This window comes from Meriones unguiculatus, assembly GCF_030254825.1.
Source record: "Meriones unguiculatus strain TT.TT164.6M chromosome 13 unlocalized genomic scaffold, Bangor_MerUng_6.1 Chr13_unordered_Scaffold_28, whole genome shotgun sequence".
Classification (NCBI taxonomy): Eukaryota; Metazoa; Chordata; class Mammalia; order Rodentia; family Muridae; genus Meriones; species Meriones unguiculatus.
In genome coordinates this window covers 9,136,079-9,155,827 of record NW_026843644.1, presented here as the reverse complement: position 1 = coordinate 9,155,827, position 19,749 = coordinate 9,136,079, and the positions used below count along the sequence as shown (strand labels likewise).

At 36.1% G+C, this 19,749-nt stretch overlaps 1 protein-coding gene and 1 long non-coding RNA gene across 2 annotated transcripts in view; one reads left to right on the top strand and one right to left on the bottom strand.

Annotated features, from left to right (window-relative positions):
• Window positions 1-19,749, top strand: part of LOC132650621 (zinc finger protein 850-like) — a gene marked incomplete at both ends in the record, with an annotated part of 172,930 nt that overhangs the window by 89,266 nt on the left and 63,915 nt on the right. The gene's annotated exons all lie outside the window — the stretch shown is intronic.
• LOC132650636 (uncharacterized) lies at window positions 1,081-6,828 on the bottom strand. Its single transcript, XR_009588880.1, has 2 exons — window positions 3,875-6,828; window positions 1,081-1,544 (listed from the first exon to the last, which is right to left on the bottom strand). It is a non-coding gene; the product is annotated as an uncharacterized LOC132650636 (long non-coding RNA).

Sequence of the window (19,749 nt, the reverse complement as noted above, 5' to 3'; positions counted from 1 at the left end):
TTGTATGAGGCCACAGTCACATTGATACCTAAACCACACAAAGATCCTACAAAGAAATGAACTTCAGACCAATATTGCTTATGATCATTGGTGCAAAACTACTCAGTAAAATTCTTGAAAACTGAATCCAAGAATACAACAAAAATATTATCCACCATAACCAAATAGGCTTCATCCCAGACATGCTGGGGTGGTTCAGTCTACAGAAATCTATCAATGTAATCCACCACATAAACAAACTGAAGAGAAAAAAAAAGACATGATCATTTCCCTACATGCCAAAAAACATCTGACAAAATCCAACACCCATTAATGTTAAAAATTTAGGAGAGATCAAGAATAGAAGGCACATACCTAAACATAGTAAAAACAATATGCAGCAAGCCTATAGCCAACATCAAACTAAACAGAGAGGAACTTAAATCTATCCCACTGAAATCAGGCACGAGGCACGACTGCCTGCTCTCTTGATATCTCTTCAACATAGTATGTGAAGTCATATATCACACTGCAAGGAATTTAACCTATGGTAGCACTAGATCTCAGAATATAACGAATATTTAATCTTTCAACATTTTAGTGTTTTCAATAAATCATAAAATGTTTTGTTTGTTATCCAGTTGTCTAACGGTTGGCCTTTTTGAATATGATAAAAAAATAGTAGATTCTCATCGTTATATTAATGTATTTTCATTTTGACTTTTTACTTTCTTATGAAAATTTTCATTTTAAAAAGAACATAATTATCTCACTATACCTCTTCTTGTTCTTTGCCAAGAACATCTTCTTGAGCCACTTTATATCTATTCTCTCTCAAATTCATGGCCTCTTGTTTATTATATGTTTAGTTGTGTGTGTGTTTGTTTGTATTAAAAATAAAACATGCACATGCCATATGAAGTTACTTGTCTATGTTAACACACATTTGACCATAACCCTAAACAGGCAACCATATTTTTATTTACATCAACTTTCTTTTTCTACTATTGTTGATACTGAAGATAACAAATGTAAGTGTTGTAAATGCAGTTCAATTTCTCATGCATTCAAGAAACAATCACACATGTACTTTTCCTGGAGTTATCTTCAGGCAAACATCATTAGGTTTGTTTATTGCAGAAATAAAAATCAATTCTGGACCAGTGGAGATCTCACAATTAATGGGGAACCTATACCATGGAGATAGCCATGTCATGCACCAAAAGGCAGGTTTTTTTTTAGTAGTTTTCATATGACACAATAGCAAGAGAATTGCCACTCAAATCTTCACACATTTTGTGGCATCAGCAGTGATTACTAATGGATTCAGGGATGAGGGAAAGAGACATGGAGAACAGCATTGCATTATGACACCATAGTCAGTTTGTAACTTTCCCCTTCTACATTCCCAAGCAGTTGAGGATAGGTGTTATTTTTCTACCTGTCTGGTTGGAAATGTGCCACTCCGGACAAAATACACAAGAAAAACAGCAAATGGGTCTTTCTTCTTGTAGAACTTTCCAGAATCCTGGGCCACAGCTCTGTGTACATACAGATTGAGGAGTCTGAAGGCAACACAGAAAAACTGGTCATAATATTGAACATTAATTTAAAATACTTTAGGCTAAACAACTTAAATGTACATACTCTATGTAAAGTGTATGTATTTTTTGTGTGTGTTTAAGTTTTTTATAATTTTTTATTTTTTTATATTAATCACAAGCTCAGTATCCAAGTGGGTTACCCTAGCAAAGGGAACAGTGACTATCTCTGACATGAACTCAATGACTGGCTTTTTGACCTCCCCCTTCCCTCTGAGGGAGGAGCAGCCTTGGTAGGTGACAGACGAGGACATTGCAGCCAGTCCTGAAGATACCTGAAAAGCTAAGGTCAGATGGAAGTGGAAGAGGACTTCTCCTATCAGTGGACTTGGAAAGGGGCAAAGAGGAGATGAGGGAGGGACAGTGGGATTGAGAGGGAATGAGGGAGGGTTTATGACTGTGATACAAAGTAAATTATATGTATTTAAGGGGAACTCCGAGGTTATCATATGTGAGTGTAGAATGGAGATTTGAAGTTAGCTCACTTCCTATTATTAAGTGTTCAACAACCATTTATAGTGATCAAACTGTGACTCACTTCTGCCTTACCTATGTGAAATGTATAAGGCATCCACATATTCTCGCCTCTGAGGCAGCAACTCAGAACTCATTTATTGTATGAATTATGGAAGGGTTTGATTGTCAGACAGAAAACCCAACACTCTCGCCTCATCTGTTTCTACCTTTACATTTCCAGTCATGTATTAAAACCCACACACTCTGATTCAGCTGAAAAAGGAAGCTCAATTTTCTCATGAAAGATTGTTTGGCCATTGGTGAATTATAATATATTTCTGTGATGTTTACCCATGACTCCCAGTGGTAGGAATTATACTGTACCTTTCCTTTCAAACGTTAGAGACATCATCACATAGGATTTTTACCAATTGCATTCTTAGTTAATCACAATAACTACTAAACTAATACAGTTTTAGTTCATTATATTTTAGAAATTGTGTAGGACAGGAAATATTTCTATCTTTCCTTAGACATCTCATCTGCCTTGATTTGGATTCAGTTTCTGTCTCATAAATATGTCTATATTAACAGTATTATGCTTGTAGATAACTGGCTCAGCAGTTAAGAGTGCACACCGCTCTTGCATAGAAATATGAGTTCAGTTCCAAACATACGTATTGGGCAGCTCATATACATTGGTTCCAGAAATGTCTTTTATCAAAATCCATAATTATTTCTTGTTTATGCTACCTCAAAATCTTGTAAAACTATTGATATGCTTGTGTTGGAGTTGTGTGAATGGAAGGATGCATTGAGCTTCAGCTTGCCTGTATAATTAACATATGTGACTATATAGATAAGTTTGTATCCATGTGTGTGTTATCATGTGTGTGTGTTTACATGTGGTAACACCCACAAACATGCCTATATATAACCATGAACACTCATTCATTCATTCATTGCATCATCAATGAACACAAGCATTCAGGTTCAATTCATCTAATTCTAGCTAAGGAATTAGCTGACATTATGTGTGCGTCTGTAGGTGTACTTATTTGTGTATGTAGACATTATATATATTTGAAATACTGGTTTATTTCAGATTTAAAGTCATCATACAGAAATAAAGGGATTACTAAGTATATAATGCTCTTGCCACATAAGCATGAAAGTCTGAATTTAATCATGATGAAGGGATGAAAAGAAAGTTTGGGTGCAAAAAATATGCCTGTAATCCAAGCTTTATGATCATGAAGACAGAGAGAGTACATAGGTAATACTGTCCACTGAGCAGAGCAAAATCAGAAAGTAAGGGTTTCAGAAAGATATCCTATTTAAAAAGAAAGTGGACAGCAACTGAGGAAGATAATCACAGTTAACTGTGGCCTTAACCAGCACATGTGTTCATATGCATGAATACCCACAAACAAACTCACAGTCACAACAGAGCTAAGAGCTTGAAATTTCACAACAGGAACTCAATGACTGGCTCTTTGGTCTCCCCACCCCCGAAGGGAGGAGCAGTCCTGTTAGGCCACAGAGGAGGGCTTTGCAGCCAGTCCTGAAGATACCTGATAAAACAGGATCAGATGAATGGGGAGGAGGTCCCCCCTATCAGTGGACTTGGAAAGGGGCACGGTGGAGATGAGGGAGGGAGGGAGGGACTGGGAGGAAATGAGGGATTGGGACACGGCTGGGATACAGAGTTAATAAAATGTAACTGATAAAAAATAATAATAATAAAAAAAGAAATTTCACAATATATATTACACAATCAAGTTTATAATTCTTTACAAATAATCCCCTTTATATTAAATGCTGAAAATTTTTCCAACCTGATTAAAATTGCTTGGCCATTGAATCAGAACTTCATTGATGAAAAAGCCTTGGTCTTGTGGACTCTTGAAGACAAATTCTCCCACTTTAAGTATTAATGAATTTTGCTTATTATATGCAATAAAGTTTTGTATATCATATGTTTCCATGACATTCTTGTTCTCATCAAAGCTTATTTCATCTCCAGCAGCATTTGTCACTTTAATTTTCCTCAAAAATGGATGCAGCTGAAGAGAGACAAAATTTTATATGAGTGGCCCACACAGATTACTGGTTGACCTTTAAGAGAAATTCATTTTCCCTCTCTCTGATATGGGTTTCTTTTTAAAGGTGCTTAGTTTGTTTAGGAGTCTCCCCAGTTGTATAGCAAGATTAAAATTATTCCCCTTTGAAGTAATGCTAGAGTTACTAAACACAAGTAGAAATATCATTTATGAGAGAGAAGATAGTATAGTGTGTAACGTGTCCTTAGTTGGAAAAAGGTCCTGTGTCTTTCTCCAGCACCAGAAAAAAAATATTTCCATTTAAAAGATGGATATTTGAAGAGGATTCAAAATGGTGGTGCCCAGTCCACATGGTTTCTGAGTGCTAGGACTCTAGTGACTCCACAGCAAGTAAGAGGCTGTGCTGTGGACCCCAAAACACCAATGTCTATGCTTCTCAGCTTTAACGTACACTAGAAGGAAAACTCCAAGCAAATAAAGTTAACCACACCCAAGAAAACAAATAAGATATAAAAAACACCATTGCTGCAAAACCAAAAGGAGAGAAACACAGAAACTCACTACAACCATAAAAATCAAAATTACCAGCACTAGCAAACATTAGTTATTAATATCACTCAACATTAATGGATTCAATTCCTCAAAAAAAAAAAAAACAAACACAGACTAACAGAATAGATGCATAAGTAGGACTGCTGCAAACAAGAAACACATCTTAACAAAAAAAGAGGACATTACCTCAGAGTGAAGGGCTGGAAATAGCTTTTTCAAGGAAATGGACCCAAGAAGCAAATTGAAAGAAGCCATCCTGATATCTAATAAAAATAAACTTTTAACTGAATTTACTCAAAAGATATGGGAAAGGATGCATATCATAGTAAAAGGATACATATCATATCAAAAATCCACCAAGATGATGTTTCAATTCTGAATATTTTGCTTCAAACACAAGTGCACCTACATTTGTAGAAGAAGCATTACTAAAGCTTAAATAATACACTTATATGTCCACAGTAATAGTGGGAGACTCCAAAACACCACACTAACCAAAGGACAAATCATGAAAACAGAAACTAGATAGAGAAACAATCAAACTAACTAATGATCAAATCAAATGGATTCAACAGATATTTACAGAATTTTCACCCAGACAAAAAAGGATATACCATCTTCTCAGCACATCACAGAAACTTCTTCAAGATTGCCCATTAACTTGGTCAGAAAGCAAGCCTCAACAAGTATAAGAAATTTGTAATAACACCTTGTATTTTATCAGACCACCATGGATTAAAGCTAGAGTTCAATAACAATGGAAACAATAGAAAACCTATAAAACTAATGGAAACTGAATGACTCAGTAATCATTGGGTCAGGGAAGAAATAAAGAAAGAAAATATAGATCTTCTAGAATTCAGTGAAAATGAAGAGACAACATACCTAAACTTCTGGGACACAATGAAAGCAGTGCTAAGGAGAAGGAAGGTTCATAGCATTAAGTGCCTTTCTAAAAAGAATTACGGAATTCTCATAGCAGCAATTTAAAAGTACATGTAAAAGCTCTAGAACAGACTGAAGTAAACATCTAAGAGGAGTAGACAGGAGGAAATAATCAAACTCATAGCTGAAGTTAGTGTCAAAGAAAAAAAAATGGGAACAATACAAAGAATCAGTGAAACCAAGAGCTGTTTTTTTGAACATCAACAAGATAGACAAAGCTCTAGAGAAGCTAACAAAAAGGGAGAGAGATAGTATCCCAATAAACAAAATCAGTTATGAAAAGGGAGTGTAACTCCAAAGAATCATTAGGTCTTATTTCAAAAGACTGTATTCTACAAGTTTGGAAAATCAAAAGGAAATGGAAGATTTTCCTGATATATGTCACTTGCCAACATTAAATTAAGATAAGGTAAGCAGTTTAAACAGTCCTATAACCTCTAAGAAAATAGAAGCTGTCATCAGAGGTCTCCCAACCAAAAAATCCCAGAGCCAGATGGTTGTAGCATGGAATTCTACCAGACTTCCAAAGAGGACCTCATTCCAACACTCCTGAAACTATTCCACAAAATATAACAGAAGGGATATTGCCAAATTCATTCTATGAGGCTACAGTCACTCTAATACCTTAAACCACACAAAGACCCAACAAAAAAGAAAATTTCAGAGCCATTTCCCTTACAGACTTATATGGAAAAGTACTCAATAAAATACTAGAAAACCAAACCAGGATCACATCAAATACATCATCCACCATGATCAAGTAAACATCATCGCAGGAATGTGGGGATGATTCAACATATTTAAATCCATCTCTGTAATTCACTGGAAGAAAAAAATAAACATGTTTATCTCATTAGATGCAAAAAAAATGCCTTTGATAAAAACAAGCACCACTTCATGATAAAAGTTCTGTAAAGATCAGGGTTACAAGGCCCATACATAGACATAATAAAGGTAATATACAGCAAGCAGATAGCCAAAATCAAATTAAATGGGGAAAAATTCAAAGCAATTATACTAAAATCAGGGACAAGACAAGGCTGCCCACTCTCTCTATGTATCTTCAATGTAGTACTTGAAGTTATAGCTAGAACAGTAGTATAACTAAAAGAGATCAGGGGGTCCAAATTGGAAAGGAAGAAGTAAAAACATCCCTATTTACAGATGATGTACTATTATATATAAGTGACCCCAAAAGTTCTACCAGAAAACTTATACAGCTGATAAACCACTTCAGAAAAGTGGTTGCTTTAAAATTAACTCAAAAGATCACTAGTGGCCTGAATACAAATGAGAAATTGGCTGATAAGAAAATTGGGGAAATAGCATCCTTCAGAACAGCCAGAAATAATATCTTGGTGGAACTCTCCCCAAGCAAGAGAAAGACTTCTGTTACAGGAACTTCAAGTCTCTGAAAAAAGAAACTGAAAAGATATCAAAAGATGGAAAGAGCTCCCATGCTCATGGCTCAGTAAAATTAACATAGCAAAAATGACCATATTAGCAAAAGCAATCTATATATTTAATATAATTCCTATCCAAAAAACAACACAATTCATCACAGACCTTGAAAGAACAATTCACAATATTATATTGAAAATAAAAAATAATAATAATAACCCAGCATTTCTGTGCAATAAAAGAACTTCAGGCCACAGAGGAAGACAATGCAGTCAGTCTCGATGAGACCTGATATGCTAGGGACAAAGGGAAGGGAAAAATGACCCCCCATCAGTGGGCTTGAGGAGGGACATAAGAGGAGATGAGGGAGGGAGTGTGGTGCTGTGACAACACATGCTGACAAGGACGTGGAGAAAAATAACCCTCCTCTATTTTTCATGGGAGTACAAATTTGGACCACTATTTTGCAAATCAATCTGGTGCTTTCTCAGAAAATTGGGAACAGTTCTACCTCAAGAACCATCTATAATCTTCCTGGACATATAACAAAGATACTTCACCATAAATGGACATTTGCTCAACTGTATATATTAAGCTTTATTTGTAATAGAAAGAATCTGGGAACAAATAGGTGTTCCTCTACCAAAGAATGGGTAAAGAAAATATGGTACATTTACACTACTCAGCTATTAAAATCAAACAAATCATGAAATTTGTAGGCAATTGGGTGGAAATAGGAATGATCATCCTGAGTGAGGTAACCCATGGACAGAAAGACACATATGCTATGTATTCCCTTATAAGTGGATATTAGCCGTATAATAACCACACTACTAATCATGGACCTAAAGAAACTAAGTAACAAGAAGGGCTCAAGGTAGGACCTTCTTAAATCTCACTCAGATGGGGAAATTAAATGGACAGTGAAAAAGGAAATATAGAGGGAATTGGACAGGAGAGGTTGTGTGGAGTGAGATGAGGGAAAGCAGATATGAGGAGAATTGGGAGGCAAGGTTTAAGGGCCTGGAGACAAAGGGTGAAAGAAGGTTGGGGAAATCATTGAGACAAACTGTTGAGATGGGTCAGGCTACAGGCTACAGGCTACAGGGAGGATATGGGGATGTCTCTAGCTGAGCCTGCCATCAGTGTGGGAGTTGAGAGTGTAGAAAGCCCCCTTCTAGCCAGGAAGGACCTATAGTGGTGGGAAGGAAATACCAATTTACCTAAAAACCTCCCAAACAAAATTTATCTTAACTCCATGATGGACAAAGACAAAGATACAGTAGGTCTGATGGAATGAAAAATTAATACCTGCCCCAATGTGACACCCACCCCATGGGAGATAGCCAATCCTTGACAACATTAATGATATGTGCTATGTTTAGGGACAGGAGCCTAACTTAACATTTCTCTAAGAGCCTCCTCACCCTTAGCAGTTAATCGAATCACATGCTGAGACTCACAGTCCAGCATCTCACAGAGCTTGAAGAGTCTCATGTAAGAGTGGTTGGGAAGGATAGAAGGAACCCAAGTGGACTAGAATGCTGCAAGAATACAGAGTAAAGTGACCTACATCCACCGGGGCTTTATACTTGGAATGGAACTAGGTGCAATACATATATGTAAATGATGGGATGTTGGATCTTCATGTGGGATGTTGGATCTTCTTAGTAAGTTGAGCAGTTGTACCTTAGTAAGTTGTGAGTAGCCATGTATGTGTTAACAACGACACTTGGGTCCTCTGCATGTGCAGCAAGTACATGTAACACTGAGTCATCCTCCAGTATGATTCAATTACATATCTAACTTAATACAATGGGTAAACAGTTCAGCTACTGAGACATGATATTGTGTTACCTAATTAACAATGTGTGTTATAAAGGTTGCTTAGGTGCTAAGTTATTTGTACACAGGACATACTAACTTAGATAATATCACATCTCTAGAAAGCTATATTCACAAACTGTGTCAGTGTTTATGCCAAATATTATTGTTTTACATGATACTCTAAATTACACAGTGCACTCTATGTTCAGAATTCATTTTATTTATTTTTGAATGGATTTAAAGTCCAATTGACTTGTCCAACAAACTTCTTCATGGCACCCTATTTGAATGTGACCATCAAGGCTCATATATATAAATGAATCCCATGTTTATATCTTGTCGGTTTAAAACCCAAATACATCCATCTACCACTAATACACAGAGATAGTGCCTAAGCTTATGAGCACTGTGTTCTAACATTTAATAATAGAAACACAGTCTTGGTTTTTCCTTCATTTTAAGTAATTAAGAATGAAGAAACTATAAAAGCCATTACTTTTCAGTTACTTATGTCACTTGCACAGGCTATTAATTTTATGGTCTTCTGTCATTAAATATAGATTGAATTTTACGTGAAATAGCAGCTTTGGATATGGTCATTATATCTAAAGCTTATTTCAATGGGTATATTCCAAGAAAATACAAATTTTGATTATTGAACTTGCTATATTTTGACATTAATCACATATTTATATTCAGAATTTCATGTTAGGTTAGGAAACATTTGTTTAAACACATTCTAATTTAATGTCTTCAAATCTGTGCTTTCAGTTCCAAAATCATGTCAGATAATTGTAGACATATATAGATATACTATGACAAACCCTTTTGCATTTTAAAATATTCTTTTAATTATAAGAAGAAAATGCTTTCTTGGTTAACCACAATAAATTGCTTACCAATAATATGTGATCCTGGTGATTCCCTTGCTTATGAATGAGGCTTACCTGCCATGGTAGAATCTCACCCTTGTTTCTGTCATCCATAGGTCCCATTTCAGTTTTGGTCAACAGCATTTTATGGAGGGCATGGGCCACTGCATATACTGCATTCCATATAGAATAGCTGGGCTCAGAAGTAGTCATCACATCATTTATTTCATCCCCAGTCTTTAGGGAAATATTTGCTGGACAGGGTTTAAATTTTTCACATAGAAAACCAAGAGGTGAACAATCAAAATTGTCAACCCAGAATTTAGAGAAGTAAGAATCTCCTGGGTACTGGGAGGGTGTAAGTGCCTCAAGAAAGTGCTTGAAGCCAGGGATACTTCTCCTCTTTGAAAACGAGAAGCTTCCTCTGAAAGCATATATCCAAAAATTCCTGTCATTGAATGTAGATTCTAAATATGTCAGGTGTTGCTTTGCCATGATCCACACCTTTCTTCTTAAAAATTTTTTAATGTATGGGAGAGAGATCACCAAGTCATCTATATTACCATAGAATAAAATCACATTTACTTGTATATGTTGGTACAAGTTCAGCAATCCATAATCATATATTATTCTATATTTTGAGTTATCAGACAGTTTTTCTGTAAAAGCCACACAGATATCTTCTGATCCAATCTTTACTGTCAGGTCTGAGAGAAACTCCCTTCCTCTCCCATCATCAGACACAATGACCCCCAGCCACTTCCAGCCAAAGTGGAGCAATAAAGAGATCAACCCTTGGGTTAGAGCTCTGTCTTTAGGAGACATCTGATAAAGGGTTGGGAATGTATCTTTGTCACTTAGCATGGAATCAAAGGGACCATATGTGACCTGAAGAAGAAAAGGGAAAAAAAGGTGATTATAAGTTTTATGTATTTGGAATCATCATCACCTGGAGGGAGGAAGTGAGTTCGTACTTTGCATATGAGAATCAAAGAACTGCTTATTGGTGAAGAGGATGTCTTCTCTGAGATTAGCTTGTCTCTCTGATCACATGATGGAATATGTCTTTTTTTCCTAATACTATGATCTCCAACATTACTCAGATATCTGAAGTAAACAATATTCTGTTCACTGTCTTTGAAAGACCTGATAGATCTCCCTTGTTGCAATACAATGAAACTGAGTATCTGATGTAGTGAAAGACTGCAGAAAACATTACCATGTACTTTCTGGTCACATAACACCATATTTCTCAGAACCATCAGCTTTAGGAAAGCAAATACAGAAAGAGACTAACAAAGTTTTTAGAGATTCATTTACCTAAGTTAAAATGGTGCAGGTTGTGAAGATCTAAATCACATTGCCAGGGGTTATTGCATCATCCCTGTCTAATGATAGATTTGACTGAGACAAAACTCTGAAACAGATGTAAACTATTGTGTGTTTCATTTTTTTTAACATTAGGATAAAATACATTTACAAATTATTTAACTGAGTGATAACAATCAGAGTTACACTATGGGTTTTATAATCTTGATTATTCCTGACCCTTGTGCTCACAGAGTATTTTCTTTGCATGTAGTAATGCCTGCTGATGGATGCCTTTATTCAGTGTATCCTGGAAAGAGTCAATTGTGGCAATCTATTTAAGTGTTTGGTCTCTGTGGGTGCTATTCTGAGATCTACTTTCCTGCATGAGATCGTTAATTCCTTGATTTAACATCAGATTTTCATCAGTGATGACCTTGAAGATTGTTCTAAATTTAGTTACATGTCCCAGACTTTCTTTTTTTCATACATCAGTATTGACAACTGCAGGAATTCTGAGATGGTTATATGCTTTCTTTGGTACTTAGGTATCTTTGTTGTACAATTTGACTTATGACAAAATGCAGCCTGAGTATCCACAGTATATCTTCCAGTGTTTGACAATAGAGTCATGGTTTCCACTAAGTGATCTGCTTAGAAATTTTCAGAATGTACTGAGCATGATTTTTACCACACTCTTTCTACTGTTAACCATTGCCATATGAAAGTAATATATTCACTTCTCTTTTAAATCTGCCTATCCTAAACATAAAACACTTCTCTGTTTTCTTTTGTTTGTGTTGTTTTGTCAGGTTTGACCTGTGATTGTGCACAAAAAAAATACTTCCCTAACTTACTTGTGGGACTTTGTAGAGCTCTGAAAGTGTTCCAATTGCAGCAGAAAATTCTGACTTGGTTCCTGAAATGATTTCTAGAGCTTTGTGTTGTGTTTTGCATTTGTAGTTAGGAACATACTCTCTTATTCCAGACATCAACATCAAAAGGCCCTCTAAGGTTCTTTTGTTAGAATTAAAGGCATTGTAGACATGAAAACCCAAGGTCACATTGGGAAGCAGTTGTGTGTCCTTATTGATCTGACCAATGGCAAAGTATAAGGTCAGCAAATATAGATAGTTTCTCCATTTTGGTCTAAACAGAAGAACAGAATGATGAGTGTAGTCAGTCCATTTTTTTTCAGAAACTCTTTATCAAATTCAGGAACCTAGAAGTGTTAAACCTTGACTTTTACTGTGACATGTACAGCTTTTGTGAATAAGCCCCTGATGAATCAGGAACACCATGGAATGGCTCCTAAACTCTCAGAAATTGAACTATAACTAATAATGGTTTCCTTGCTGTAGATTTTGTGGATAAAGTGTCAATTTTTATGTCCTGTGACTGCTGACTATATAGGTGCTTATGATGTTTTCCTTTATGGAAGCATTGGGATACGGAAGAGTCACTAAGGTGTTCACTAGGAATGTGAATAAGAGCTTCATATTCTTTTGTTTTGCAATTATTCATTTTTGTACTCACTTACAAAAATTGTAACAACTTTGTATGCACTCTTAGTGTTAAAGTGTTGCACTGAAGGATGGATAGACGTCCAGGCATCTAGGCACACTGACCCCTTTTGTACAAAGAAGAGCATCAGTCTCAGTGCCCACAGGATGTCCTGGAACCATCTGTAGCTCTAGGACATGAGATCCCTTTTGGAATTTAAGACCACCAGGCACACATGTTGTATTCACACAAGAAGGCAAACACTCAAGTACATGAAATAAAAATGAATACACCTGTGTAAAATAGTGTTTGGGGAATGACTTCAGAAATGACTGAGATGTTATGAGTACTTGATACACTTATGGAGGACTCTGATTCAGTCATAGTAGCCACTTTTTGGATTACCATACCATTTAACACCAATTCTAGGGGTCCTCCTCTCCCCTCTGCACACACCAAGCATACCTGTGGTACACAAAAAAACAAGTAGGCAAAACACTCATAAACACAAAATAAAAATACAAAAATTTTTTATAAAAATGTAAAAAGTAATAACTTATAGAAAAGTGCTTCTATAAGTTTTCAGACTAAATAGTTAATTTGAGTTTCCTGGGTAAGGTAAGGCAGTGAAGGAAAAGAAGTTAAACTAGCATAAAAAAAGGAGGAAAACACAAGTCCTATCAGGCAGTAATAAATTACTCATTATAGGAGGAAATGTAATTTTGGTGCAGGTAGTTGGGCTGAACTGTCTCACTCATAGACTTCCATGTTTGGGGAAGGGTCTTCAGATCCTTCTTTCCAAACTCCAGGTAGGTGAGAGGCTGCCTGGCACTAATAGAGGCAGAGTAACAGAAATCATTAGCATGAAGTCCACTGGTTTCTACTGAAGGAAAGATTCTGCCTTCATTCCAGCCATCACCAAGTAGAAATTCCATGTGGTTGCAATATATTAAATTGAGGTCTATGGCTAGATGCTGTAAAGAGAATCTATTGTTCTAAACCATGAAATTAGCAACCATTGACAGAGGGAGGACTACTCTTCCCCAGGAATTACTCAAAACCAAATATTCAACTGTGTGAATATGTACATGTATGAATGATAACTCCTGGAAAGAGCTATGTCTGCAAAGACTGGCTATAAAAACTTCATTGATGATTTTAACCTTTGGCTACCTGAGGTCTGACTTTGGATCCTAGTCCTTTAGCCAGGCTGCATTGTCTGGCCTCAGTGGGAGAGGATGATCCTGGTCTTGTAGAGACTTAATGTCCCAGGGCTGGCTGATGCCTATGTGGAACCTTCTGCTGCTGTGTAGAGGAGAAGGGAAAATGGGGGAAAGTGTGTGTGAGAGGAGGGACTGGAGGATAATGGGAGGGCTTCTATCAGAATGTAAAATTAATAAATATATAAATTAATGGAGAAAAACTTGTAGCTTATATATAAGCTATATATAAGATTTATATAAATTTTAAGATTTCTAAGAATATTTTTTATACATTCTATAACTCAGGATTTGTAAATTCTTGGGTGTGGTTTAAAACTCTGTAAAGTCATCAACAAAATGTCAGGTTAAAAATTGTAAGAAAAAAGATTAATAGCTAAAAAATACAACATGCTTGTGTATGATGTGCATTCAATTAATATTTATAAAAATAAACGTGTGAGAACATAGTGTATATGTTACAGGAATACAATTTCTATTTCTGGAAAATAGAACTTACTAACATCAAATGTTTGACAATGGTTTATAAATTTCTAAGGTCATAAATATCTATTCAGGTTAACAGAGACTGACTTAGAGATGTATGTCTAAGTTTTTAAGTGTCTAAAAACACACATATATCTCTACTAACTGTGTTCAAAATGAGGCTTGTAAAAACCTAGGTAAGGAAAAACAGATGTTAAATAACTAAGTTATGTTTTATAAATAAGGTCTATTGGAGGTTGTTCTGATGTGTGTTACTGGCACTCAAGGTCTGTTACAACTATCTTAGTTTTGAAAACCTGCCTAAGACATACCTGATTGTTTGATTAAATGTCCTATATCTGGGCAGGGCAGAATGGGTTAGGCATGGCAAAGATTCTGGGGCTTTTGGGAAAGGAGAATCATAAGACAGATGGTCGGGAAGTGAGGAGGAAGAAGGATGCCATGATGGGTTGTTGTGAAGAAAAGAACATGTGGGCTGAGGAAGGACTCTAATAATGGCACGAAAAGGCTCATATGTAGAATGCTACTATGTACCATGGAATTATAGATTGAAGGTGGACCAGATGAGGAGGATTAAGGTGGAAGGCATTGGATGAGGGCTGGGAGATGAATGGTGAGGTTATTGAGGCAGCATATGTGAAATATCTGTCTGGCCCAAAAGAAATAAGGCAAATATAAAATCTAACCAGTATCTGAGTCTTATTTGTGATACTGGGTTAAATAATACCACAGTGATAGTGTTATTGCAAATAATAATAAATAGTATAGAGCCCAACAATCATTTTTTTAATTTTCTGCAACAAAGGTCTATAAATTCCTAAGTTCTATCTAGGATACCAGAATTTTACATGAAGATGTAAATATAACCTCTCTGTCTTTTCTTAGTATGTTAGCGTTTAACTATCTGGACAAACTGAGTCATATAAGAAACTAATATTCTGTACGATACACTACAAATGGATCTGGAAAGTGACATTCCTAGTCTTTCTGTGAACTCTATGTTTTAAGGTTCTTTTTTGTTGTAAAAAATCTTTACCTAAATCTTCATATCAAAATGTTAAGGCTCAAACTTACCATGGGCAAAAGTGCAAAAGTCTAATCTTAAAAGCTGTGAGCTTGTTGAAAACTGTAAAAGATAATTAATATTAGGGATAATGGTCAGACACCTTACAGATGACCAAATACTTTAATATGTTCAAAGGTAGGCCTGTCATCATGCACAGTATAAACATAATGCCTACACAGAGATAAAAGTGTCTGTGTGTCCAATCAAGGACAAACCTTACACAAGTAACTAAATATCCATGAAGTTTATTTAATATAAAATATGGTTAATAAATTAGATGTTGTTCCCCAAACCCTTCAGAGAGTTCTTCTAAATACGGATTTAAGAAACCTAAAGAAAAAGTCTCCCTCTAGTAGACAAAAATATACACTTCCAGTCATAAGCTAAGGCAATTCACAAATACTATGGACAGAAATGGCCTTTGTCTTGATCATATTTGAACTGTAGTAATGCTGACAATTGAACCAAGAATTGACATATGCTTCATTATATCTCTGACCAACCTCTGAACACTGTTGAGATGAATACCCTAATCTCCCTGGCCAAGACAGGTTAGTTTTCTCAAGTTCCTCTTCCATAAGACATCTCTCAGACTTTACGAGTCTGGTGCTTGAAAGCTGTTGATTCCCTATGTTGCAGCTGAAGTCTTAATGTTGTTTGGGTGACATCCAAAGAACCTCTGCTCACCACAAAGTATTTGAACACCATGGAGGAACCTAGACTGGGTTCTTTTTGACTGATACAGAGGCCATTTGGTTTTATACTACTTACTCAATTTAACCCTCTCAGATCTCTGGTGGTGTTGACAGCAAGTTGTCACTATAGAAGTTGAACAGCAACCAGGAAACCCTAGGCAGATCTTCAAAATGAGGCTGCAAATGCATGGTCAGTCCATACTATATGTGACAATCAATCCTTGTTCTTTCTACAGCTAGTAGGTCACCTGCTGAAGGAAGCATTATGCCAGAAAGGTTTGCCTTACTGACAGGCATCACAGTGAACAACATAATCACACAAAAATAGATACATATGAAAGTCAAACTAAAGCTATTATGTAATTAATATCCATCAATTTAATTGTTAGAATTGTATTTAAAACAACGTGCTTTTCAAGCACTGCTTAATTAACAGAGTCTCCTGGTAAAGGTTTGGGGGGGAACAAAGTCTTTAAAACTGACATGAAATTAATGGTGGGCTCTTTGACCTCCCCATCTCCAAAGGGAGGAGCAGCCCTGCTAGGCCACAGAGGAGGACTTTGGAGCCAGTCCTGAAGATACCTGATAAAAAAGGGTCAGATGAAAGAGGAGTCCTTCCTTATCAGTGGACTTGGAAAGGGACAGAGAGGAGATAAGGGAGGGAGAGTGGAATTGGAAGGGAAAGAGAGAGCGGGGTACAGCTGGGACACAAAGTTAATAAAATTAAACTAATAATAAAAAATAAATAAATATAATAATCAAAAACTTGATACAAATTTTTACTGTCTAAGACAGTGAATGGTGGTACCTAAATGCAAGTTGTAAATATCTGAGACAGTGGTTTAAGGTATGAGAAAATGAGACTTTATGATTTCAAAATGTCAAAGTTTTAAAATATTAATCAGTGGAGTTCTGATATCCTATGGAAACCACCTGATGAAAGATGTGGTTCCTGTTTTCATAGTTACAGAATCTCATTTTAATGTCCTATCATTGTTTTAAAGACACAGTACTTCCCATTATGCAGAAATCTTATCTGTCATTACATATATATAGACAGAGGTAAGTCTGTTCATTTTTCATGACTTTAATCCAGAACCATCCTTTTTTGATCTCCAAGCTTTAGGTATATCTGTAAATCATGAATCTATCCCAGCTGTTTACAGACACTTGCTTTTCCTACAGTGAGGATTACAGTGTGTGTTCTGGATGGTGTTCATATTAATATATTTGAAATGTTCATCTCCTTAAGTAAAGTTTTAAAACATATTTTAAACTTCAAGGGAATTGAGACTTAATCCCCCTAACACAGGTCAAACAGATTCTAGATTAAGACTTCTGACAATTAATAATTCATTCTTTCTGTCTCTTTCCTATCTCTGAGGAGGGATTCTTTTCTTTCTCTGGTCTTGGGACTATTTCTACCTCCTGCTGTAGGGGGCTAATGAACTATAGTTTCTCCCTCTTTTGAAAGCATTCGTAAGAGTACTTAACTTGCAAAATAAATCAGGCAACCTAGGATTTTTCTTTTCACATACTCCATAACAATACAACTACAAGATCAACAGGCTTATAGGTTTGTTTCCTCCTCACAGAGAGTTGCATAGAATGAGCCTTCCAGAAGATACTTCTCGGTAAAGTATCATCCTAAGCCAGAATCATTACTCAAGTGAACAAATATGCCAAGTATACCATGAATGGAAAAACAGGAAATATGGAAAACCCAAATGACTCTTCCATAATATCATACATAACCAACAAATGAACACAAATGTACTCAGAGAGATAAAGTGGCCAATGAATACTTCAGAAAGTAAAGAGGTGAATAACCCAAAGGAAGATGAAATCAAACAGTGAATTTGACTGGGCATTGAGACAAGAATCAACAGTGCACAGGAGAATTTGGATGAGGGATCAAAAAGAATAATACAAATAAAACATTCAGTACCAAAAAAGAGAAATCCTAAGACAAAATTCAATTTCTAGAGCAGGAGAAGGACAAATGTTAATATTGAAATGAAAACTAGTAAGCCCCCAATTACACCACAAGGCACCGTTTCTAGCAGAACTAAGTAGACAACAGAATATCATGCATGAAGGACATGACTTTCAGAGCATTTCATTAAAGTATCAGTGAGAAATAAATAAGCCATAACTATGACTGCAGTGTCCAAACTCTGAGACACTTTAAAGAAACTAATGCCAGAAAATGTGAAACAGTAGATGCTGAGATTTGTATTAAGGAGGTGGAGATACTCAACTTCATTTTAGCTGAAATCTCCAAATCTGGGGAAAAAACATTCAAGCAAAAGATACTTAAATGCCCAAATAAAGGTGCACAGAGTGGAAAATTACCTTGACATATTAGAGTCAATGCGTCAAAAATATATAAGCCTGATCATGGAATTCTACAATGAAGCAAACATAAAAGGTGGTGGATTCTCTCATTGATTTCTTCCTCTCTTGACATAGAAGGAAGAGAAATATAAATATTTGTAGATGTGTAATGAAGGAGGACAGTTTGAAACTTTCTTTTACATTTTTCTGGAAGTAGTTCAATATTGTCAAAGAAATTATATGTTCACAGAAGAGCAGGCACTGTCTTCAGGCCACAACACCCAATGCACATTCACACAAATACTCACAGAAAGACTTTCCATAGCAGACTTGGTTCGCTGTCAAAATTATTCATGAAGTTGATGTGTGCTTCTACTGTGGTGTAAATTGGGATAAATGCATCTAGGATTATGTCTGCCTTCATGTATGTGTTGGGCTGCTGCCAGTAATCAAAACAACTGTGGTGAGTCCCCTTCATTGACGTAAATGGAGATTGCAGGAGTAGTAAGAGACATAGCAAAGGAAAGGACATGTCAGGGTCTTCACAACACAGAGACAATGCACTGCATCTATGTTGATCCAAGGAGATTATTTGCATGTCAGGGTCATGCAGCAGGCTCAGACCTCAACCTTGTCCAAGAAGTCTTTGTATGCTACAGCTGCTTCCTACTGTTACTTCAGGTTCTTAGTCTGTGCACAACCAATGGTTCTCATGACAAACCCACTCACAAACTGAAGCAAAGTCCAGACATTAGAATGTGGGTCACAGTGCTGAGATATTTCTTTAACTGTAACCAGAGTCACTCTGAATTTCCTGGCTTTTCATTATTCTATTTTCCTCTCATACCTGTGTTCTGGGGATCCCATAGCCCTGGGGCTCTGCAGCTGCATCCTCAATGTGGGTGAAAAACATGTTTGGTTTTTTCTTTCTTCCCCAACCTGCATGATTTCATCATGGTCCACAGTGACTTTGTAGAGTCCCATAGTCTGAAACAGAATTGTAGCTCATCTAAAACTAGCTTGTTTGTTTTGGATTGCTGTTGTTAAAGGTAGTTTGAACAGGGATTTTAAAATATAGCTGTATTCCACAAAACTGCACTTAAAATATTTCAAGATTGGCAACTGGTGGTGTCAGTCTCTTGTGTCTGCCATTCAAAAACAAAATAGCCTTGTATCTATCTTGACTCCCTTATCTGTTGTCTTCTCTTTTCACCAATAATTATAAAGTTTTTTTTTTTTAAAAATTAAAGATATTACATTAAGTAAAGATATTACATGATCATTTCCTATACCACCCATTCATAATATTAAGATACTCAAGCATTAATCTCACAATCTGTGCTCTGCTAATAGCACACTCATGTACTCCACAATTACATTTTTGAAATAAATCCAATATTGAATTTTGAAGCACCAAAACAGTCCAAAAAGTCACAAA